Genomic DNA, 25,112 nt, shown 5'->3' on the forward strand with positions numbered 1-25,112 from the left:
ACTCTGTGTCTGCTCCAGCCCAGAGGACCAGGCAGGGGCGGAAGGGCAACAAAAAATTCTTAACTGAGGAAACTCAAATGGCCGAGAAACACCTAAAGAAATGGTCAACATCCTTAGTCATCAGGGAAATGCAAATCAAAACAACCCTGAGAGATTCCACCTCATACCACTCAGAATGGCTGTCAAAAACTCAGTTGACAGCAGATGCTGGCGAGGGTGTGGAGAAAGAGCACTCCTCCATTGTTGGTGGGATTTCAAGCTAGTATGACCACTCTGGGAATCAGTCTGGTGGTTTCTCAGAAAATTGGACACAGTATTACCTGAGGACCCAGCTATACCACTCCTGGGCATATACCCAAAAGATACTTCAACATATAACAAGGACACATGCTCCACTATGTTCATAACTGCCTTTTTTATAATAGCCAAAAGCTCAAAGGAACCCAGATATCCTTTAACAGAGGAATGGATACAGAAAATGTGGTACATTTACACAGTGGAGTACTACTCAGCTATTAAAACAATAACTTCATGAAATTCTTAGGCAAATGGATGGAACTAGAAAATATTCTGAATGAAATATCCCAATCACAAAAGAACACACATGGTATGCACTCACTGATAAGTGGATATTAGCCCAAAAGCTCGGAATACTCATGATATAATTCACAAGCCACATGAAGCTCAAGAAGAAGAAAGACCAAAGTATGGAAACTTTGGTCCCTCTTAGAAGGGGGGAACAAAATACAGGAGGAGATACAAAGTGTGGAGCAGAAACTGAAGAAAAGGCCACCTAGAGACTGCCCCACTTGGGGACCGATCCCATATACAGTTACCAATTGCAGACTCTATTGTGGATTCTAAGAAGTTCTTGCAGACAGGAGCCTGATATATAGCTTTCTCCTGAGCGGCTCTGCCAGAACCTGACAAATACCGAGGTGGATGCTAGCAGCCAACCATTGGACAGAGCATGGGATCCCCACTGGAGGAGTTAGAGAAAGAACCTAAAGAGCTGAAGGGGTTTGCAACCCTATAGGAAGAACAACAGTATGAACCAACCAAACCCTCCAGAGCACCCAGGGACTAAACCACCAACCAAAGAGTACACATGGAGCCACCCATCGCTCCAGCAGCACATGTAGCAGAGGATGGCCTTGTTGGACATCAATGGGAGGAGAGGCCCTTGGTCCTGTAAAGGCTTGATGGCCCAGTGTAGGGGAATGTCAGGACAGGGAGGCAGGAGAAGGTGGATGGGTGGGGAAAATACCCTTATAGATGCAGGGGGAGGGGCTATGGGGGAGGAGGTTGTAAATAAAGAAAATATCTAATTTTTTAAAAATAAATAAATAAATAAATAAATAAAAGGTGGACTCTGGAGTTTCTCAGAGTTAAGATCTTGAGATTAAGAACATTCAATTGTCAGTGTTTTGGGGTTGTGAACTTGTCTAAGACCCCCCATAATTAGACATCCAAATTCAAAACTCACATAGTTGGGATTGAACATAAGACGCCTTCTCTAACTAAACAGAGAAGGGGGAGATGCCAGAAGCCAGGACCCTCGCCCTTACCCTTACCCCCTACCTTTCCCCACCTGCACAATGTCCTCTGAAGCTTGGCAACTGCAAGATCCTGCTTAGCAACTGCAGATAGACTCAAAGCAGAGTACCATGTCTTCTTAAGAATAGCAGGGAGACCATAACTCAAGCAGTGTACCATATCTTCTGAAGAACTGCAGGTAGATCATAATTCAAGGCAGTGTACCATATAGACCATGACATGTTTCAAGGCACAGGCCAAGAAGATTTTGTACTTTTCCACCACCTGGACCCTCTTACCCCCTCCCCTTGTAAAACATGCTATAAAAAAGCATTTCATGTTCAAAAAAAAAAAGAAATTAAAAAAAAAAGAACATTCAATTGGCCATACAAGTTTGTGCAACTTTTAAACCAATCAACCAACCTACCAACCAACCCTAAATCCCCAAAAAAGGAAATAAAATCTATGTAGACTTGAAAAAGAAACCTTTGCATAACAAAAGGAGGTAGTGACAATGGCCATTGTCTTTTAAATACTAAGGACAAGCACCCTTTTAAAACTGTTTAACTGTTTTACAACTATTTTATAATTTTAGCCCCAACTTTCAGAATTACAAGTCTTGCTTTAAATTAGAAATTGCCTTTTATCTATTGGACATGTTCAGGTTCATTCTATGCTTTTTGGTCCTACGCATGAAAGTAAGGATAAATTTAATTTATTGACAAAAATTGTTGCATTTTCTAGGAAGATAACTTAGCAAAATCTTGCAACATTATGAAATCACCTTTGGACGCAGAGAAACTCCTGCATTCCTGCAAAGCTGTCAGGTTAGCTCCGGAATTAACCCCTGATGAGTCTGTGTCCTTATGATTTAAAGCAGACAAATGTTGCATATGTCCTGTCTTCTGGAAAGTTAACCTTTATTCCTGTACATGTGTATGCTTATTTCCTAACTTGGGAAAACTTTCAAAGATATGATACAGTAATTATTTCATTATTTTATAATTTTGGATATGCCAAGGGCTCAAAAATCAGACAATGCCTTTGTTTAAACTTAAAGGGGCTTTTAAAATTTTGAAACTGGTGTTTGACTCAGTTTCTCATCTTCCACTAACATCCCCTATAGTTCACAGGGACATGCTATTATGCAATAAGTTCATCAGACCTTAAGAGATATAAACATCGAAATTACAAAATGAAACCATAATTGTTCATCTGTTTATCGTGCTTTATAAAAAAAAAAAGTCTATTTCTAAAATTTCAACCCTTTTAAAAAAAAAAAAAGACTAAATGTTTTTCCAGACCAGCTGGTTGTGCCAGCCCTTCTCTATGAACAGAGACTTCCACACCTGCCACTTCCTTCAAACCCACTTCACTCATCATCGTCTGCAGACTCTCCACCTGTGCCAGAGACTCCAGTAAAGAAGACACTGAAGACATGGCTCCTGCTTGCATCCAAATGGACTTTTAATTGTATATCCAGAAGATACAGGGGATATAAAATTATTAAATATAAATCTATATGTATCATTTCCTACCAGAATGCTCTTTGACCAACTGCATAACCTCACCATGTGTCATAATACTTTTTCTCATTACATGCTAGCTACATTATACTTTGCCATCAATTACTTGTACACCACTTTGATGTAATGCTCTTGCATTGTTTGCCTTGATATAGACTGTTAAATCCTTTTCATTACCTAAGAGATTTATAGCCGAACTCACTACCTTAACTGCTATCTTAGGGTCAGTTGCAGCTTCTGCTATCTCCCTAGTACAACAGGTACACACTGCTAATCATGTGAATTCTTTGACAAAAAATATTTCTTTAACACTGATTACTCAGGATAGGATTGATAGAGGTTTGACAGATAGAATCAACGATTTAGAGGAAGCCATCCTTTACATAGGAACTCAGGTTCAAAATATTAAAACACATTTAACTACCTCATGTCATGCCAATTGTAAATAGATTTGTGTCACCCCTCTGCCCTACTATGGGTCAAAAATGTCCTGGAAACAGATACAAGCACATCTGCATGGGCTGTGGAATAATTCACATCTTGCTAGTGATATGGATACTTTACATTCCCAGATCAGTGCCATCAGTCACTCCAAACTGAGAGTTCTTCAGCAGCAGAATTGGCTGATTAGTTTTTCAATCATAAATTTTGTTAAATATTATTTTTTATGAAATTTTATTATAAATTTGAGGATTACTATAGATTAGTTATTCTACTTCTGTTTCTTCTTCTAGTCAACTTCAAGTGCTTATTATTCAAAAGGAAAAGTGAGTTCTTCCTGTACAGGTGGTGGGTCTGTTGCTCCATATGCTTCATAGGCATATGTAAACATGGATGTGTGTGTGTGTGTGTAAGTATGTAATTCTAAGAATGTATGCCAGCTGGGTCCAACTGGTTTGAATGGAAATGTGTAAATGCCATGCGTGAATCTGTATATGAATTTATGCAAGTTTATGCATATTTGCTTATGTAAAAGTTTTTCCTTCTGTAAGTGTTATTCTCTTCTCCTGGTTCAGTAGAAGTTTATTGCTCCAAACTTCCCCCTAGCCCAACAAGCAAGAGGCATCTGGACAAAAGGGAAAAGCCTCTAGCAATTAATCCTTTACTTAATCTCCTGCTGTTTTAGGATGAGATGCTAAGTGCCAGAGACTGCAGTTTCTGGCCTCAGAGGATCACAGAAGGCAAGTCAGCTGCAGTAGCATAGTAACTTAGGTAAGTAAACGGTTCATTATTGTCGCTCACCACCCGTGCACGCTGGTCATGGGCGGCTGTGCGGGCTTCAGCAGAAGCGCAGCAAGAGCAGGCAGAGATGTCCGGGGGAGTGGCAGGTGGCAGCGGGGGACTCAGGACATGAGCCAGCACGGGAGGCCGCGTGAGCGAGTGGCGGGCAGCTCAACGAGAGTGGGCGGGGTGCAGGACGCCAGCTCCGAGACTGTCCGGAAAGCTGCGGCTGCAGCGGCACAAGGCTCTGGTGGGAGCGAGCGAGAGCGGCTGTGAGCTGGGGCACAGTGCGCTTTTCAGTCACACAGAGCAGGGCCTCTGTCCCAGCCTCCAAATGCAGGTGAGTGTTTCTGGCTCTTTCAGTTCCCACTTTCCAGGGGCAGCTCGGGCGTGCCAGCAGAAGAAAAGTGTTACGGTGGCTCTTTCGGTTCGCTCTGCCCGCAGGGAGGAGAGGAGAGTTGTTCTCCTTTGAAATGCACAGGATAGCTGGCGACTGGCGAGGAATCGTGAAAAGCACTCCAACAGTGGGAAGGTCTCACACCACACAGCCAGCTTTACTTTGAGCTCTGGGGATATATATACAGTTTTGGGGGGAGAACAGGTAACTTCTATTGGTTTGGATTGAGAGCTTGGGGGTGCCTTATTTGCGTGGAGGTGTTATTCCTATGTGATAAAGGCCATGGACCTCACCATGGGAGGGGCTGTGGGAAGCAGAAGCTAAGAGAACCATATGACTTTGGGAAAGTTCGAAGCAGCCTTCCATCCTACTGGTCTTCTTCAGACCAGGGTTCCCAGGGCTTCCGTTCTTTCTACCAAGCTTTCTGGCTTTTCTCATAGCCTACTGCCCCACACATTATTATACAGCAACCTGACATATCTCATAAGACCAAGTCTTACACTCCCCCGACGCTCTTCCCCTCCACTGCCTCAAGAAGAACAAACAAGAAATAAGACCCCCACCATGGCTGGCCCCCAGCACAGGATAATTGATTACATGGTTTAAGTGGGAACTTACAGCTTCTTTGGAAAGTCAATTGTGTTGGATGGTGTTTTTTTGGGACAGACATGTGAAGGAGTGTTTTCCTGAGGCAGACACAGGTGAAAGGATGTTTTGCTAAAGCAAGCATTGGAAAGAACACATAATGAAGGATTCTTCACTAACAACTCATGTATTTGTTCACCTTACATTACATTGCTAAACTCTGTTTGTGTGACTCCATAGAAAGAAATGCACCAAAAAAAAAATCTCTGGTGTTGTTCTGGTGGCTTCTTGCTGCTTCCTCAGAATAGGGCCTATTGACAGAGTGATGTCAGCTGATACAGACTCAGTTGGAGTCTTACTAAGATAGACCCACATGGTAAGGCAAGACTCATGGAGGACATGTGATGTTTGGAGGGAGTATAAATAGGACTGAACACACAGTGGGTTTCCGTGTTTGTTAGTCCCACATCTTCAGCTTCACTGACCTTCACTTCATTGAGAGACACATGGCAAAGAGCTCCTAGCATCCCTGCTGGTCTTGGCCAGTCCTGCTGACTCCTCTTAATTTGGTGGAGACCTGCCTGTTTCTGCTAGATCATGCCACCACAGATGACTCTTGTTTGATGTCCCATCACTACTGGACTGCTGGTATAGTCAGGAAAAGTTTGCAAGTGAATTGAGTTGCAGCTGCTGATTCCTGTGAACTGAACTGATGATTTCCTGAAAATACAGATTGGATTTGCTCCAAAGAAGAATTTCTAAACAGGTCTACTTCCCCATATCCTAATAACATTTCTTTTCTACTATCTCTGGTGGATTATGGGCTAGAAGGCAGGTTAAAAAATTTAAAAACCCTTATTAAAAGTAGATTTTAAAAATCATTATTAAGAATAAGGTTCAAAAACATTTTAAAGGTTCAAAGAAACTATAGGCAATGAGAGTTCTTCTATGCCATACTAGATAAATGAGGTATATGATATGGAATGGCATACCAGCAGGCAAGAAGCAATCCTGGGATGAAGTTTCTGGGGTCCTTGCCTCTTCAGGGCACACACATTGAATCCATGGGGGAAAAAGAAACAGTGAGGCATCTCCAGAAAGTTCACTTGCTTGCCACAGCCTTCCATGTATGATTCCTGCCAGTTGAAAATCAAGAACTAGGAGCTTTCAAGAAAGTCTTGCTTTTTTTTTTATTATTTGATAAAGAATGATTTTTTTTCTTTTTCTTTTTTTACTTATTTTCTTTCAAATCATAATTTTTACTTATTCACACATGGGTTATAAATACAAAAAGGCAGGACATGGGGAAGGGGATGACACTGGAGCATGGGTGTCCAGGGGGAATACAGATATCTTTCAGAACAGGGTATTGGCTGGATAGAGGTTCAGGGGACAGGTTGCTATGACTCTGCCTATGATTCATTTGACCTTATCTAAGTTGGTATTATCTGCCAAGGATACCTATATACAAGGTCTATGACTTCTCAGGCTGGTAAAATTCCACAAAAGCTGCCTGCTTACAATAGCTTACAGCCATCTGTTTCAATGTTTTTCCACAGAGAGCCAACACTTGGTGTTAGTATATATGTATGACAGGCGTATTGCTGATTTTAGGCCTATGGCTGATTTTAGGCCTTCAGTGTATAAGCAGGGATGCCCCGGACACCTCTTCCCTTCTGTAAGTATAGAAGGGCTGTGGTGATTCTAATCTTGCAAAGTCAGGGATAGAGGCCTGACATCCAGTAATTGAAGGGGACCTTGTAATGGCTCTGGTCCCCCTGTCCTTGTCCAGAGAGGCATGAGGGCCATACCTGTCCCAATGTCTTTTTCCTAGAGAGGGGATACTTTTGACATCAACCCCTATGCAGTCAGGCTTGTCCCTCAGGGAACCCAGAGAGATATTTTTAACTTTTATTTATATTCCCTTCCAGTGCTTAGCCTCACAGCCTAAGCAAGAATTCACATCATCAGCCAGAGGGAGTTCTTGGTGGCCCCTCTCTGCTTGGTTTAGGGGTGGAAGTTCCCTCTTTTAGGTTGGGTGGAGATGGGTTTTGGGAACACTCTAGATAGAGTAACAAACCCACCTTGAGTCTCGTGGTCCTCCATAGCTAACTTATGATAATGTATCTGAGTAGATTTTGCTACCAAATTATTTATCTGTTGTTTCACAAAGTTAGTCAGCCTATTTAAGGCCCAGGGACCTGAAGAAGTAAGCAAAAATAATCCAATTAATGGTACCAAGATGGGAAGAAATAGGGTTGACAACCATGGAGAGGATGAAAACCAATTCTTGTACCAGCTCTTACCTTTCTCTTTCTCTTTCTCTTTCTCTTTCTCTTTCTCTTTCTCTCTCTGTCTTTTTTTAGGGCCTTCTCTAACCTTTTTCATCTTCTCTTTAACTGTCCTTGTCTTGTCTATGTAAAGGCAACATTCTTCTTTAAGGGCTGTACACAATCAAGAGCTGTACACAGTCTTTTCTACTGTAAAAGAGTAAATCAAGTCCAATAAAGTTCTTTGCGATTTTTGGATGTCTCTTCAGACAGTGAAATGAGGGATTTCTTCAGATTAGTGATGTCAGTCTCTAGCTGTTTGATATTCTTGTCAACGGCCCTTCGAAGGTCTGAGTAGTATAAGTTCAGAGGCCAGCATCTGGATTAGAACTTCTAACAGCAGACATCATGGGTGATTCCTTTTTACCTGGAAAAGAAAAAAAAAGAATTCTCAGGGGATGTAAACTGTTATTCATCTTATTTATGGTTGGGCCTGGCTTTGTGAGGGTATCTATTTATTTCATTAATTTTTTTGGTAGCCATTTAGCTGTGCCATCTGTCGTATCAAACAAGCATATCAATCCTTGGGACCCATAAGAGAACTGGGTCTGGGCCATTCCCTTTAAGGGTAAGAGGGTCCTTCCACATAGCTGTGGCATAGTTCTTATTGGTCTCGGTGATGCCACAGGCAGTCAGCAGCAGATTTGCCATGAGCTTTCAGTTTTAGAGAGATAAAAGTGAGCAAGGAATGAAGGAGAGTATTTCAGGGGGCCTTTTTTGGGGGGTACCATTCCCCCTCTTTTGTTCTTAAAGCCAATTTTTTAGAGTACTTGTAAAATCAGGGCAGAAGCACCAACAGCCGCTCCTTCCACACTCAGATAGTCATGAAGACACTATTTAAAGAAATATAAATCTGTATTAATAATCTCTTTTATCAAAGGAATGTTATAGCACAGCCAACAACTAATCAGACTATATAATATATCTATTAATAATAGCTTCTTCTACTTTTTGTGAGATTACTTCTCTTTTGTCAATTAATTATTGAGGGAAATTAGGATTTACATCTGTCTTGAGACTTAAATTCTTTTGTGGAGAGCTTAAAATAAGATCTTAGCCAATTAGCATCTCCTAGAAACTTTTGATAATAATTTGAAATAAGTAAACTCTCTCTTTTATTTTCCAGACCCTTTATCTGTTTTTTATTGGATATTTTATGTATTTACCTTTCAATGTTATCGCCTCTCCCATTCTCCCCCAAAGCCCCTTATCCATACCCACTCCTCCATTTTTATGAGGGTGTGCTCCAAACATCCTCCTAGTTCCATCGCCCTGCTCTCAAGTTCCCCAACACTAAGGTATCCAAACTTTTGGGGACCATAGCCCTCCACTTCCACTGAAGTCTGACAAGGGCACCCTTAATTACCTATACACTTGGAGACATGAGACTCCCTTCGTGCTCTCAGGCTGGAGGTTTAGACTTTGGGAGTTCTGGTTGAGTCTTTTGATACTCCTTCTAAAAAGGACCAAAGCACCCAAACTTTGGTCTTCCTTCTTCTTCTTGAGTTTCATGTGGTCTATGTGTTGTGTCTTAGGTATTGTGAGCTTTTGGGCTAATATCCACTTATCAGTGAGTGCATACCATGTATGTTCTTTTGAGACTGGGTCACCTCACTCAGGATGATATTTTCCAGCTCCATCCATTTGCCTAAGAATTTCATGAACTCATTGTTTTTAATAGCTGAGTAGTACTCCATTGTATAAATGTACAACATTTTCTGCATCCATTCTTCTGTTGAAGGATATCTGGGTTCTTTCCAACTTCTAGGTATTGTAAATAAGGCTGCTATGAACATAGTGGAGCATGTGTTCCTGTTGTATGTTGAAACATCTTTTGGGTATATGCCCAGGAGTGGCATAGCTGGGTCCTCAGGTAACACTATGTTCAATTTTTTGAGGTACCGCCAGACTGCTTTCCATAGTGGTTTTACCAGCTTACATTCCCACCAACAGTGGAGGAGTGTTCCTCTTTCTCCACATCCTGACCAACATCTGCTGTCACCTGTGTTTTTGATCTTAGCTATTCTGACTGGTGTGAGGTGGAATCTCAGGGTTGTTTTCATTTGCATTTCCCTGATGACTAGGGATGCTGAACACTTCTTTAGGTGCTTCTCAACCATTTGAGCTTCCTCAGTTGAGAATTCTTTGTTCAGCTCTGTGCTCCATTTTTTTTAATAGGGTTCTTTGATTGTCTAGAGTCTAATTTCTTCAGTTCTTTGTATACCTTGGATATTAACCCTTTATCAGATGTAGGGTTGGTGAAGATCTTTTCCTAGTCTGTTGGTTGCCGCTTTGTCCTATTGACTGTGTCCTTTGCTTTACAGAAGCTTTGCAGTTTTATGAGGTTCCATTTGTCAATTCTTGGTCTTAGAGTGCAAGCTATTGGTGTTCTGTTCAGGAACTTTTCTCCTGTCCCCATGTGTTCCAGGCTTTTCCCCAATTTCTCTTCTATTAGTTTCAGTGTAGCTGGTTTTATGTGGAGATCCTTGACCCACTTGGAATTGAGCTTTGTACAAGGAGATAAGTATGGATCAATATGCATTTTTCTACATGCTGACCTCCAGTTGGACCAGCACCAGTTGTTGAAAATGCTGTCTTTTTTCCACTCGATGGTTTTAGCTCCTTTGTCAAAGGTCAAGTGACCATAGGTATGGGGGTTCATTTCTGGGTCTTCTATTGTATTCCATTGATCCTCCTGGTTGTCTCTGTTCCAATACCACACAGTTTTTACCACTATTGCTTTGTAGTACAGCTTGAGGTCAGGGATGGTGATTCCCCCAGAAGTTCTTTTATTGTTGAGAATAGTTTTTGCTATCCTGGGTTTTTTGTTATTCCAAATGAATTTTAAGATTTCTCTTTCTATCTCTGTAAGAACTGAGTGGGAATTTTGATGGGGATTGAATTAAATCTGTAGATGGCTTTTGGCAAGGTAGCCATTTTTACTATATCAATCCTTCCAATCCATGAACATGGGAGGTCTTTCCATCTTCTGAGATCTGCTTCGAGTTTTTTCTTCAGGGGCTTGAAGTTCTTGTCATACAGGTCTTTTACTTGCTTGGTTAGATTCACACCAAGGTATTTTATATTATCTGTGACTATTGTGAAAGGTGTCATTTCCATAATTTCTTTCTCAGCCAGTTTATCTTTTGAGTAGAGGAAGGCTACTGATGTACTTGATCCAGTCACTTTGCTAAAGTTGTTTATCAGGTTTAGGAGTTCTCTGGTGGAAGTTTTGGGGTCACTTAAGTATACTATCATGTCATCTGCAAATAGTGAGATTTTTACTTCTTCTGTTCCAATTTATATCCCTTTGACCTCCTCGTGTTGCCTAATTGCTCTGGCTAGGACTTCCAGTACTATATTGAATAGGTAGGGGAAGAGTGGGCAGCCTTGCCTAGTCCCTGATTTTAGCGGAATTGCTTCAAGTTTCTCTCCATTTAGTTTGATGTTGGCTACTGGTTTGCTGTATATTGCTTTTACTATGCTTAGGTATGGACCTTGAATTCCTGATCTTTCCAAGACTTTTATCATGAAGAGGTCTTGAATTTTGTCAAATGCTTTCTCAGCATCTAGTGAGATGATCATGTGGTTTTTTTTTCTTTGAGTTTGTTTATATAGTGGATTACATTGATGGATTTCCAAGTATTGAACCAACCCTGCATTCCTGGGATAAAGCCTACTTGATCATGATGGATAATTGTTTTGATGTGTTCTTGGATTCAGTTCGCTAGAATTTTATTGAGTATTTTTGCATTGATGTTCATAAGAGAGATTGGTCTGAAGTTCTCTTTCTTTGTTGGGTCTGTGTGGTTTAGGTATGAGCGTAATTGTGGCTTCATAGAATGAATTGGGTAGTGTTCCTCCTGTTTCTATTTTGTGGAATAGTTTGAAGAGAATTGGTATTAGGTCTTCCTTGAAGGTCTGATAGAATTCTGCACTAAAACCATCTGGTCCCAGACTTTTTTGTGGGGAAACGTTAAATGACTGCTTCTATTTCTTTTGGGGATATGGGACTGTTTAGATGGTTTATCTGGTCCTGATTTAACATTGGTAACTGGCATTTGTCTAGAAAATTGTCCATTTCATCCAGATTTTCCAATTTTGTTGAGTATAAGCTTTTGTAGTAGTATATGATGATTTTTTTAATTTCCTCAGTTTCTGTTGTTATGTCACCCTTTTCAGTTCTGATTTTATTAATTTGGATACTGTCTCTCTGCCCTCTGATTAGTCTGGCTAAGGGTTTATCTTGTTGATTTTCTCAAAGAACCAGCTCTTGGTTTTATTGATTCTTTGTATAGTTCTTTTTGTTTCTATTTGGTTGATTTCAGCCCTGAGTTTGATTATTTCCTGCCTTCTACTCCTCTTGGGAGTATTAGCTTCTTTTTGTTCTAGGACTTTCAGATGTGTTGTCAAGTTGTTAGTGTATGCTCTCTCCAGTTTCTTTTTGTAAGCACTTATAGCTATGAATTTTCCTCTTAGCACTGCTTTCATTGTATCCCATGTGTTTTGGTATGATGTGTCATCATTTTCATTAAATTCTAAAAAGTCTTTAATTTCTTTCTTTATTTATTCCCTGACCAGATTATCAAGGAGTAGGCTGTTGTTCAGTTTCCATGTGAATGGGGGCTTTCCATTGTCTTTGTCATTATTGAAGTCCAGCCTTAGACCATGGTGATCTGATAGGATGCAGGGGATTATTTCAATTTTTTTGTATCTGTTGAGGCCTGTTTTGTGCCCAATTATATGGTCTATTTTGGAGAAGGTACCATGAGGTGCTGAGAAAAAGGTATATTCTTTTGCTTTAGGGTGAAATGTTCTATATATCTGTTAGGTCCATTTGGTTCATAACTTCTGTTAGTTTCACTGTATCTATGTTTAGTTTCTGTTTCCATGATGTATCTATTGCTGAGAGTGGGGTGTTGAAATCTCCCACTATTATTGTGTGAGGTGCAACGTGTGCTTTGAGCTTTAGTAAGGTTTATTTTATGAAGGTGAGTGCTCTTGCATTTGGCACATAGATATTCAGAATTGAGAGATCATGTTGGTTGACTTTTCCTTTGACAAGTATGAAATGACCTTCCTTATCCTTTTTGATAGCTTTAAGTTGAAATTCCATTTTATTTGATATTAGAATGGCTACTCCAGCTTCTTTCTTAGGGCCATTTGCTTGAAAAATTGTTTTCCAATCTATTACTCTAAGGTAGTTTCTGTCTTTGTGGCTGAGGTGGGTTTCCTGTATGCAGCAAAAAGCTGGGTCCTGTTTGTGTATCCAGTCCATTAGCCTATGCCTTTTTATTGGGGAATTGAGTCCATTGATGTTAAGAGATATTAAGGAGAGGGTATTGTTGCTTCCTGTCATTTTTGCTAATAGTGGAGGCATTGTTTGTGTGGTTATCTTCTTTTTGGTTTGTTGGAAGAGGATTATTTTCTTGCTCTTTCTAGGGTATAATTGCCCCCCCCCCTTGTATTGGAGCTTTCCTGCTATTATCCTTTGTAGTGCTGGGTTTGTGGAAAGATATTGTGTAAATTTGGTTTTGTCGTAGATTATCTTGCTTTCTCCATCTATGGTAATTGAGAGCTTTGCTGGGTATAGTAGCCTGGGCTGGAATTTATGTTCTCTCAGTGTCTGTATGACATCTGTCCAGGATCTTCTGGCTTTTATAGTATCTGGTGAGAATTCAGGTGTAATTCTGATAGGTTTGCCTTTATATGTTACTTGGCCTTTTTCCCTTACTGCTTTTAAAATTCTCTTTGTTTTGTGTGTTTTGTGATTTGACTATTATGTGACGGGAGGTATTTCTTTTCTGATCTAGTCTATTTGGCATTCTGTAGGCTTCTTCTATGATAATGGGTATCTCATTCCTTAGGTTAGGGAAGTTTTCTTCTATAATTTTTTGAAGATATTTATTGGCCCCTTAAGTTGGGAATCTTCACTCTCATCTATACCTATTATCCTTAGGTTTGTTCTTCTCATTGCATCCTGGATTTCCTGGATGTTTTGTGTTAAGAACTTTTTGCATTTTACATTTTCTTTGACAGTTGTGTCAATATTTTCTATGGTATCTTCTGCACCTGAGATTCTTTCTTCTATCTTTTGTATTCTGTTGTTGATGCTTGCGTCTATGAGTCCTGATTTCTTTCCTAGGTTTTCTATCTCCAGGGTAGTCTCCCTTTGTGCTTTCTTTATTGTTTCTACTTCCATTTTTATGTCCTGGATGGTTTTGTTCAATTCCTTCACCTGCGTGGTTGTGTTCTCTTGTAATTCTTTAAGGGATTTTTCTGTTTCCTCTTTAAGGGCTTCTACCTGTTTACCTGTGTTCTCAAATTCTTTGAGAGTGTTATTTATGTCCTTCTTAAAGTCCTCAATCATCATCACTAGAAGTGATTTTAGATCTGGTTCTCGCTTTCCTGGTGATATGGGGAGTTCAGGACTTTCTAACATGGGAGAACTAGGTTCTGATGGTGTCAAGTACCTTGGGTTGCTGGTGCTTATGTTCTTGTGCTTGCCTTTCACCATCTGGATCTCCTTTGTGCTATCTGCACTGTCTCTGACTGGAGCCTGTCTTTCCTATTATCTAGGTTGTGTCAGAACTGTTTGGGATGGGTTTTCCTGCTGGGGTTAGAGCTGAGGCCCAAGATCTGCTCAGTGCTCAGGTGGAGACCGGAAGGAACCCGTGCTCTGGGCCAGGAGTGAATTCCTGGGTCCCAGTTGGTTCTTGTTATTACCTGTTTGGTCCTTGTTATTACCTGTTTGGGGCAAGTGTTGCCACCTCCTTCCCTAAAATACTTCTTGGGTTAGAGCTCCTAGGAGCCCTGATTTCTCTGGGTTCTGTGAGATTGGGTGCAGGGCTGTCTCCCTGGATCTGCTGAGCGCTTGGGACCAGACTGGAAGGAACCAGTTCTCTGGGCCAGGAGTGAATTCCTGGGTCCCAATGGGTCCCAGTTGCTCCCTGTTGGGGCAAGTGTTTCTGCCTCCTTGCCTAAGATACTGCTCTACTACTTGGGTTAGAGCTCCTGGGAGCCCCACTTCCTCTGGGTTTTGAGTTTGAGTGCAGAGCTGACTCCCAGGATCTGCTGAGTGCTCGGGCCCAGACCAGAAGGAACCAGTGCTCTGGGCCAGGAGTGAATTCCTGGGTCCCAGTGGGTCCAAGTTACTCCCTGTTTGGAGTGGGTGTTGCTGTCTCCTTACCTGAGACACTGCTCGAGTTAAAGCTCCTGGGAGGCCCTCTTCCTCTGGGTTTTGTGAGGTTGGGTACAGAGCTGCCACCTGGGATCTGCCAAAGTCTTGCTTTCTTGCTTTTAAAATTATTTATTTCTACATTAGTTTTAGAATTTGTTTTAATTAAAATTATTATTATATTTTTCACATGAGAATTTTGCCTGCATATATGTCTGTGAACCACATGTATGTCTAGCCCAACATAGGCAAGAAGAGGCCATTGGATCCCCTGAAATGGGTGTTATAAACAGTTGTAAGCCATTATGTGGGTGTTCAGAATCAAACTCAGGTCCTCAGGAAGACCAGCCAATACTCTTTAACCACTGGGGCATCTCTCCAGCTCCTTAAATCTTTTAAGTTTTATAAACCTTCAGTGACCATGCTTGGAATTGCATTCATTTTATAGAATAACCTGACAAAAACTGACATTCTTTCAATAGTAAATTTTTTATTGATTATTTTATTTCTTTACATTTCAAATGTTGACCCCATTCCCAGTCTCCCCTCCACTAACTCCCCATCCAATCTCCCAACCTCTTTGCCTCTAAAAGGGTGCTCCCACACCCACTCACCCACTTCTGCCTTATCTCTCTAGCATCCAACTACACTGGGGCAACAAGCCTCCACAGGACCAAGCAGCCTCCCCTATTGATGCCAGATAAGGCAATCCATTGCTACATATGTAGCGAGAGCCATAGACCCTGCCATATATACATATTCTTTGGCTGGTGGTTTAGTCCTTTGAGCTTTGGAGGGTCTGGTGAGTTGATATCGTCATTCTTCCTTTGGGGCTGCAATCCCCTTCAGTTGCTTCAGTACTTCTTTTAACTCCTCCATTGAGGTCCCCAGATTAAGCCCAATGGTTGGCTGTGAGTATCCACATCTGTCTTAGTCTGATGCTGGCAAAGCCTCTCAGAGGACAGCCATACCAGGCTCCTGTCTGCAAGCACTTCTTGGCATCAGCAATAGTGTCATGAGTTGCTGTCTGCAATGGATCCCAAGGTGGGGTAGTCTCTGGATGGCCCTTCCTTCAGTCTCTGCTCCATTTTTTGTCCCTGCATTTTCTTTAGACAAGAACAATTCTGGTTTAAATTTTTTGAGATCCAAGAACGGCCCCATCCCTCAACTGGGGCCATGTACTGCAGGTGGTCTCTTCAGGTTCTATCTCTCTGTTGGGAATTCCGGCTAATGTCATCCCCATTGGGTTCTGGGAGTCTGTGAAATCTCTGATGTCTGGGAGTTTCTAGTGGTTCCCTCCTATTACCCACCCCCTAATGCTACATATTACTATTCATTTTCTTGGCCCTCTGGATTTCTCTCCAGTCTCTTCCCATACAGGATCCTGCCCCCCTCTTTTCACTCCCTACCTGTCTCCCACCCAGATTCCTCCCTCCATCTACCTCCTGTGATTATTTTGTTGCCCCTTCTAAGTGGTATTGAAGCATACATACTTTGGCCTTCCTTCTAGTTAAGCATCATATGGTCTGTGAATAGTACCATGGGTATTCTGAGCTTTCGGCTAATATCTACCTCTCACTGAGTACATACCATGTATGTCCTTTTGGGGTCTGGGTTACTTCACTCAGGATGATATTTTCTAGTTTCATTCATTTGCCTGAAATATTTGTGAGGTCCTCATTTTTAATTGCTGAGTAGCAATTAAACAGCTCCATTGTGTAAATGTACCACATTCTCTGTATCCATTTTTCCATTGTGGGACATCTGGGCTGCTTCTAGCGTCTGGTTATTGTAAATAAAGCTGCTATGAACATAGTGGAACAAGTGTCCTTGTTATATGTTTGAGCATCTTTTGGATATATGCCCAGGAGTGATATAGCTGGGTCTTCAGGTAGAATTATTTCCAATTTTCTAAATAACCACCAGATTGATTTCCAAAGTGGTTGTACCAGTTTGCAATCCCACCAGATATGGAGCAATGCTCTTCTTTCTCCACATCCTGACCAGCATGTTCTGTCTCCTGAGTTTTGATCTTAAACATTCTGATTGGTATAAAGTGGAATCTCATGGTCATTTTGATTGCATTTCATGATGACTAAGGATATTGAACTTTTTTTAAGTGCTTCTCAGCCATTCAAGATTACTCAGTTGAAAATTCTTTGTTTAGATCTGTATTCTGTAGTTTTTTGCTCTACCCATCTTTAGTTCCAGGAAGTGACCATGCTACCAGCCCCCACCTGGCTTCCCTTGAATCCATGACACAGACACACAGCTGTTCAATTTCAACTTGCCTTCTTTGCACAATTGCTGGGTACTACTATTTCCCTCCTGGAAAAGTATGCCATTACCAATTTTTTATCTCCATCTCTCCCACCTGCCCTAAACTTCAGTAGCTAATCCCAGCTAGACCCTGCCAAACATACCTGACCACACAACTGTAGTAGTTGCCACAAGCCCTAGCTCCTCCAAAGACCTCACATGGTTGCCTGGTGCTCCTGTATCCAAAGCATGGTAAATGCTGTTCCCCTCCCTTGCATCTCTCTGCCTGCCTCCAGGGACACAGAAGTCTTGCCTGTACCTTCTACCCAGAAATTAGCATGAGGCTTTCTTTACTGACAGATCAAAAACCAATTGGGGAACAGGACCTTAGCCTGTCACATAGTTAACCCCTTAGCCAGACTAACCAGAGGGCACAGAGGTAGTATCCAAATTAATAAAATCAGAAATGAAAAGGGAGACATAACAACGGAAACCAAGGAAGTTCAAAAAATCATCAGACCCTACTACAAAATACTATACTCAACCAAATTGGAAAATCTGAATGAAATGGATGATTTTCTAGACAGATATCAGGTGCCAAAGTTAAATCAGAATCAGGTAAACCACCTAAACAGTCCCATAACTTCTAAAGAAATAGAAGCAGTCATTAATAGTCTCCCAACCCTCCCCCCAAAAAAAAGCCCAGGACCAGATGGGTTTAGTGCAGAATTCTATCAGACCTTCAAAGAAGACCTAATACCAATACTCTTCAAACTGTTCCACAAAATAGAAACAGAGGGAACACTATCCAATTTGTTCTATGAAGCCATAATTACACTTATATCTAAACAACATAAAGACCCAACAAGGAAAGAGAACTTTAGTCCAATTTCCCTAATGAACATTGATGCAAAAATACTCAATAAAATTCTCACAAACAGAAGTGCCTCCCACAATAACCCATTTTTTAATTGGGTTATTTGGTTTTCTAGAGTCTAACTTCTCGAGTTCTTTCTTTATTTTGGATAATAGCCCTGTATTAGATGCATGGTTGATAAAGATCATTTTCCAATCTGTGGGTTGCCATTTTGTCCTATTGACAGTGTCCTTTACCTTACAAAAGATTTTCAGGGACTTTTTTTCTTTTTTTCTTGGATATTTTGTTTATTTACATTTCAGATGCTTTCTCCTTCCCCCATTTCCCCTCCCTAGAAACCTCCTATCCCATCCCCCCTCCTCTTTTTTGCTTTTATACCATTTTAATTACATTAAGTATTAAGTTCAGTTCTAGGTTGAGGAACTAGCAATACAATAGATGCAAATAGTCAAGGAAAAAGCAAGACAATAAACACAAATGGTCAAAGAACAAGCAAGGAAATAAGCAAAATTCTGTAACCACTCGTGTGAACACTGCTTCTAGGGGCTTATCTGGAAGTTAGCTGCAGTTCTCTATGGTGTTATGTTAGCAAGAGATAAAGTTGGGGCAGCATCTGGATTTCAAGCAAGTGTTAGTACATGTGTTAAGGCACTTCTAGTTGTCAAGTTAAAATTACTTTTGTTTCTTCTACAGTATTTTATGTAAGTGACATTGGTTGTACACTTTCTAATAGTGTTAGTATGTTGAAATCCAGCATGTCAGTTATGGAGGTCTATCAGCCAGCTTTTGTTTTACTGACTTGAGTATCACAGAAACTTGGTCTTCTGAAAAGAAGCTTACAAGTACTGGAAGAAGTGAGTCAGGCTTAAACAGAAGCAAGAGGGTAGTGGGCTTGATTTTTGCTGGTATAACAGCTTTAATTACATTAATTGCTAGCACCACTGCTTCTGCAATTGCTTTGACACAAGAAGTTAAGACAGCTACTTTTGTTAATCGCTTAGCAAAAAATGTTACTAATGTGTTGGCTATACAAGAGGATTTAGATAGGCATTTGGAACAACGGATTGATGTTCTTTATCCTATACAAATTATTGGAAGGAAGTTCAGAGTTTAAGAGTGAGGAGCCATTTCGAGTGTCATGCCAAATACCATTGGATTCATGTTAGTTCTAAAATTTACAGTGGTAGTAATTATAATTAGGAAAAAGTTTAAAGACACTTGTAGTGTGCTTGGCATAATTCTAACACCTCACTTGATGTTTTAACTTTCCATAGTGAGGTTATAAATTTCAAGAATGCTGCTCTGCTCAACATTGATGCTGCAGATACTGCTGATAAAATTACCCATGGCCTGAGGTCAGTATTTCTATTTTTGTCAAGCTTCAAGAATGGCATATATAGCTTGATCATGCTAGCTAGCCCTTTTTGTGCTGGGAATACTTTTATTCCTGCCCACCGTGCTAAAGATTGTCTTTATCAACATCAACATGTTGGCAGCCAAAGTACATGGGTTGAAACTGAAAATGAACCCTGAAACACAGTTACTAAATTAACAGGCTGGCAAGCCAAGGATGGGCAAGATTCTGCACAGAGCCTTACCATCCTAAGACATAAGTACATTGCTTTTGATAACGCATATTCCATAATGGGTAAGGAAGGCATTCTTGGCAGAACAACCTAAGACAGGCTACATCACGTTTATGAAATAAAAGGGGGGGAGAGACAGAGAGCTTTTGAGGCTGTTTGGCAAGAATCTGCCATGGGTTAAGGACAAAGAAATGGACTTTTTGGCAGGAATATGACATTGGCCAAAGACAAAGAAATGGGCTTCAGGCAGGAATCTGACATTAGGCTAGAACAAAGAAGTAATTTCATGCAGGAATCTAAATCTCAGGCTAGAGCAAAGAAGTAATTTCAGACAGGAATCTAAATTTTAGCCTAGAATAAGGAAATAGGCTTCAGACATGAAAATGACTTTGGGCTAGCTAAGACAGGGAAGTTAGCTCAGATATTTTGATCATCCTGATTTTCAGTTTTATGAGGTCCCATTTGCCAGTTGTTGATCTTAGAGCCAGAGCCATTGGTGTTCTGTTCAGGAAATTTTCCCCTGAGCCAATGAGTTTAAGGCTCTTTCCCGCTTTCTCTTTTTTGGATTGAGTGTATCTGGTTTTATGTTAAGATCTTTTATCCACTTGGACTTAAGCTTTGTACAAGGAGATTAAAATGGGTCAGTTTGCATTCTTCTATATGCAGACCAACAGTTAAACCAGCACCATTTGTTGAAGATGCTGTCTTTTTTCCACTACATGGTTTTTGGCTTCTTTGTCAAAGATCAAGTGACCATATGCATGTGGGTTTATTTCAGGGTATTCAATTCTACTCCATTGATCTACCTGTATGTCTCTATACCAATATCATGAGGTTTTTATCACTATTGCTATAGTAGAACTTGAGGTCAGGGATAGTGATTCCCCCAGAAGTTCTGTTACTGTTGAGAATTGTTTTTGATATCCTGTGTTCACTGTTATTTCATTTGAAGTTCAGAATTGCTCTTTCTATCTCTGTGAATAATTGAGTTGGAATTTAGATGGGGATTTCAGTGAATCTGTAGGTTGATTTGGGTAAGATGGACATTTTTACTATGTTAATCCTACCGACTCATGAGCATGGGAGATCTTTCCATCTTCTGATGTCTCCTTCAATTTCTTTCTTCAGAGACTTGGAGTTCTGTCATACAAATGTTTCACATGCTTGGTTAGAGTTATATCAAGATATTTTACATTATTTGTGACTATTATAAAGGGTGCTCTTTGGTTGATATCTCAGTCTCTGAGATCCGTCTAGGGTTCAGGTCAGTTGACACTGTTGGTCTTCCTGTGCAGTTCTTATCCCATTAAGGGTCTTCAATCCTTTCCTCAACTCTTCCATAAGAGTCTACAAGCTCCAAACAATGTTTGACTCTGGATTTCTGTTTCAGTCAGGAACTGGGTGAAGCCTGTCAGAGGACAGTTATTCTGGGCTCATCTCTACAAATATAATGAAATTTCATTAATAGTGTCAGGGACTGGTGCTTGCCCCTGGATGTGTATCAAGTTGGGTCAGTGGACAATTCTCTAAGTCTCTGCTCCATCTTTGTCCCTGCATTTCTTTTAGACAGGACAAATTTTCTGTCATAAGTTTGTGGATGGGTTGGTTCCTTACCCCTCTACTGGGGCATCTGCTTGGCTGCAGGAGGTGGCCTCTTCAGGTTTCATATCCCTACTTGTGATGAGTCTCACATAAGATTACACACATTGACTCCTGAAAGCTTCTCCCAACCCAAATCTCTGGCAATTCCTAGAGATTCCTCCAACAATCTACTCCCAAAAGCTGCAGATTTCTATTCATTTTCCAGGACCTCTGGCCAACTATCCTTTCTCTACCCACATCTGATCTTGACCCTCCCATTCCCCTCCCCATTCCCTCTCTTACCCAGTTCCCTAACTTCCTCTGCCTACTATGAGTATTTTATTTTCCCTTCCAACTGAGATTCAAATATCCTCACTTGGGCCTTCCTACTTCCTTAGCTTATTAAGGTCTGTGGAGTATAGACTAGCATGATATCTTGTATTTTATGACTTATACCCATTTATCAGTGAGTTCATACCATGGTATCCTTTTGGGCCTCAGTTGTCTCACTGAGGATGATATTTCCTAGTTCTATCCATTTGCTTGTAAAATTCAAATGTCCTTGTTTTTGTTGTTGTTGTTATTGTCTCAATTGTTTTATATATTTATATTCCAAATGTTACCCCCTCCTTCTTGGTTTTCCATCCAGGAGTTTTTACACCAACCCCCCTCCCTTTTGTCCCTGAGAGGGAGTTCCTCCACAGACCAATCCACCTCACCCACCGATGCATCGCCACATGACATACCCCAGAATACACCTTCACTGAAGCATCAAGTCTCTACAGTATTAGATACATGCTCTCCGACTGAGGCCAGACAAGGCAGCTCTCTGATACGTATGTGCCAGGGTCCACAGACCAGCACATGTGTGCTTTTTGATTGGCTTAGTCTCTTGGAGCTCCCAGAGGTCTGGGTTAGGTAATATTGTAGGCCTTCCTATGGGATTGCAAACCCCTTCAACTCCTTCCGTCCATACCCTAACTCTTCCATAGGAGTCCACTACCACAGTCTAGTGGATGGCTATAAGTGTCTGTATCTATTTCAGTCAGCCACTGGTAAAGCCTCTCAGAGGACAGCCGTGCTAGGCTCCTGTCTGCAAGTACAACATGGCGTTAGTAATAGTATAAGGGTTTGGTGCCTGCCCATGGGATGAATCCCAAGTTGGGCTAGTCACTGGAACACCTTTCCTTCGATCTCTGCTCCATTTTGTACTAGCATTTCTTTTAGACAGAAACAATTCTGGGTCAACATTTTTGAAGGTAGTTTGGTGACCTTCTTCCCTCCACTGGGAGCCCTGTTTGTCTGTTGGAGTTAGTACCTTAAATTTCCATCTCCACACTGATGGGCAGTTTGGATAAGGTCATCTGTAACTGAGTCTTGGGAGCTTCTCACATCCTAGGTCTATAGAGCTATCTAGAGGTTCACCCCATGCCCCATCCCCAAAAGTTGCATATTTCCATTCATTGCCATGGTGCTCTAGGCTTCTCTCCTGTCTGCTCCCATAATTCCTGCCCCTCTTCCTCTCCCTCCATCTCCCACCAAGGTGCCTCCCTTTCTCACTCTGCTTCCCATGATCATTTTGTTCCCCCTTCTAAGTAGGACTGAAGCATCCTCACTTGGCCCTTCCTTCTTGCTAAACTTTATATGATCTGTGAGTTATATCATGGGTATTCTGTACTTTTTGTCTAATATCCACTTACCAGTGAGTACATACGATGCATGTCCTTTTGGGTCTGGGATACCTCACATCATCAATTTGCCTGCAAAATTCATATGTCCTTGTTTATAATAGCTGAATAGAATTCCATTGTGTAAATGAACCACGTTTTCTGTATCTATTCTTCAGTTCAGGGACATCTGTTTTGTTTTCAGCTTCTGGCTATTATGAATAAAACTGCTATGAACATAGTGAAGCACATGTCCTTGTGGGATGGTGAAGCACATTTTCAGTATATGCCCAGGAGTACTATAGCCTTGAATTCAAGTAGAACTATTCCCAATTTGCTGAGAAAACACTAGACTGATTTCCAGAGGGGTTGTGCAAGGTTACAATACCACAAGCAATGGAGGAGTGTTCCCATTTCTCCACATTCACACCAAAATCCTTTCAGTTTTTATATTAGCTATTCTGATTGATATAGATGGAATGCTAAAGTCATTTTCATTTGTATATCCTTGATGACCAATGGTGGTAAACATTTCTTTAAGTGCTTCCTCTTGTAGATACCTCTGTTGAGAATTTACTGTTGAGCTCTGTAATCCTTTTCTAACTGTGTCACATGGTTTGCTGGAGATGAATTTCTTGAATTCTTTAGATATTTTAGATATTAGCCCTCTGTGGATATATTGTTAGGGAAGATCTTTTCCAAATCTTCAGGTTGCTGTTTTATCCTAATGACAGTGTCCTTTGCCTTACAGAAGCTTCTCAGTTTCAGGAGATCCCACTTTTCAATTGTTGATCTTAGTGCCTGAGCCATTCATGTTCTGTTCAGGAGGTTGTCTTCTATACCAATGACTTCAAGGCTTTCTATTCTATTAGATTTAATGTGTTGGGTTTACGTTGAGGTCTTTGATCCAGTTGGACTTGAGTTTTGTGTAGGGTAATAAATATGGACCTATTTACATTCTTCTACATGCAGACATCCACTTAGAGTACCACCATTTGTTGAAGATGTTTTCTTTTTTTTTCCATTGTAAGGTTTTAGCCTCTTTGTCAAAAATCAAGTATCCATAGATATGTGCATTTATTTCTTGATCTTCAATTCAATTCCATTAATCTACCTATTTTTATACCAATACTATGCAGTTTCTGTCACTACTGCTCTATATTACAGATTGAGATTATGAACAGTGATTTCTCCACACAATTTTTTGTTGATCAGCCTTCTTTTCGATTTCTGGGATTTTTTATATGAAGTTAAGAATTGCTTTTATAAGGTCTGTAAAAAAAATGTGTTATAATTTTGATTGGAATTGAATTGAACCTGTAGCTGAAAATGGCCATTTTCACTATGTTGATCCTACCTATCCATGAGTATGGGATATCTTTCCATCTTCTGAGGTCTTCCTCAGTTTAGTTCTTAATAGAGTTGAAGTTCTTGTCATAAGGATCTTTCACTTATTTAGTTAGAGTTATATCAACTGCTTGATTATTTGTGGCTATTATGAAGGGCTTTTCCCCTAATTTTTTTCTTAGCCCATTTATTGTTTTATTATATTCAGCTACTATGTAAAGTTGTTTAGCAAATGTAAAAGTTCTCTGGCAGGATTTTGGGGAATCCTAATATATACTATCATGTCATCAGCAAATAAAGATACTTTGACTTCATACTTTCCTATTTGTAGCCACTTGATTTACTTTTCTGTCTTATTGCTCTACCTAGAAATTCAAGTACTATATTGAATAGATGGAGAGACAGTTGGGAGCCTTGTCTTGTCCCTGATTTGACAATAAATGCTTTAAGTTTCTCTCCACTTAATTTGATGTTAGCTGCTAGCTTACTGTATACTGCTTTTATTAAGTTTAGATATGCATCTTATATCCCTGACCTCTCCGAGACTTCTAACAGGAACAGGCATTTGATTTTGTTATAGGCTTTTTTTAGCATCCAATGAGGTGATCATCTGATTTATTTTTCTTTTAATTGATTATATGGTGGATTAAGTTCATAGATTTTCATGTATTGAAACATCCTTGCATCCCTAGGACAAAGCCTACATAATCATGGTGAATGATGGTTTTTTAGGTGTTCTTGGATTCAGTTTGGGAGAATTTTGTTGAGTTTTTTGCACCAATGTTTACAAGAAAAATTGGTCTGTAATTCTCATTTTTTTTTTGAGTCTTTGTGTGATTTAGGTATCAAGATGACTGTGGCCTCATACAACGAGTTTGACAGTGTTCACTTTGTTTCTATTTTGTGGAATAATTTGAGTAGAATTTATATTAACTCTTCTTTGAAAGTCTGGTGGAATTTTATGCTAAAAAAATATGGCCCTAGGCCTTTGGTGTGGGGGGAGCTTTTAATGGCTGCTTCTAT

Source organism: Grammomys surdaster, unplaced genomic scaffold (assembly GCF_004785775.1).
Source record: "Grammomys surdaster isolate TR1022 unplaced genomic scaffold, NIH_TR_1.0 140, whole genome shotgun sequence".
Taxonomy (NCBI): domain Eukaryota; kingdom Metazoa; phylum Chordata; class Mammalia; order Rodentia; family Muridae; genus Grammomys; species Grammomys surdaster.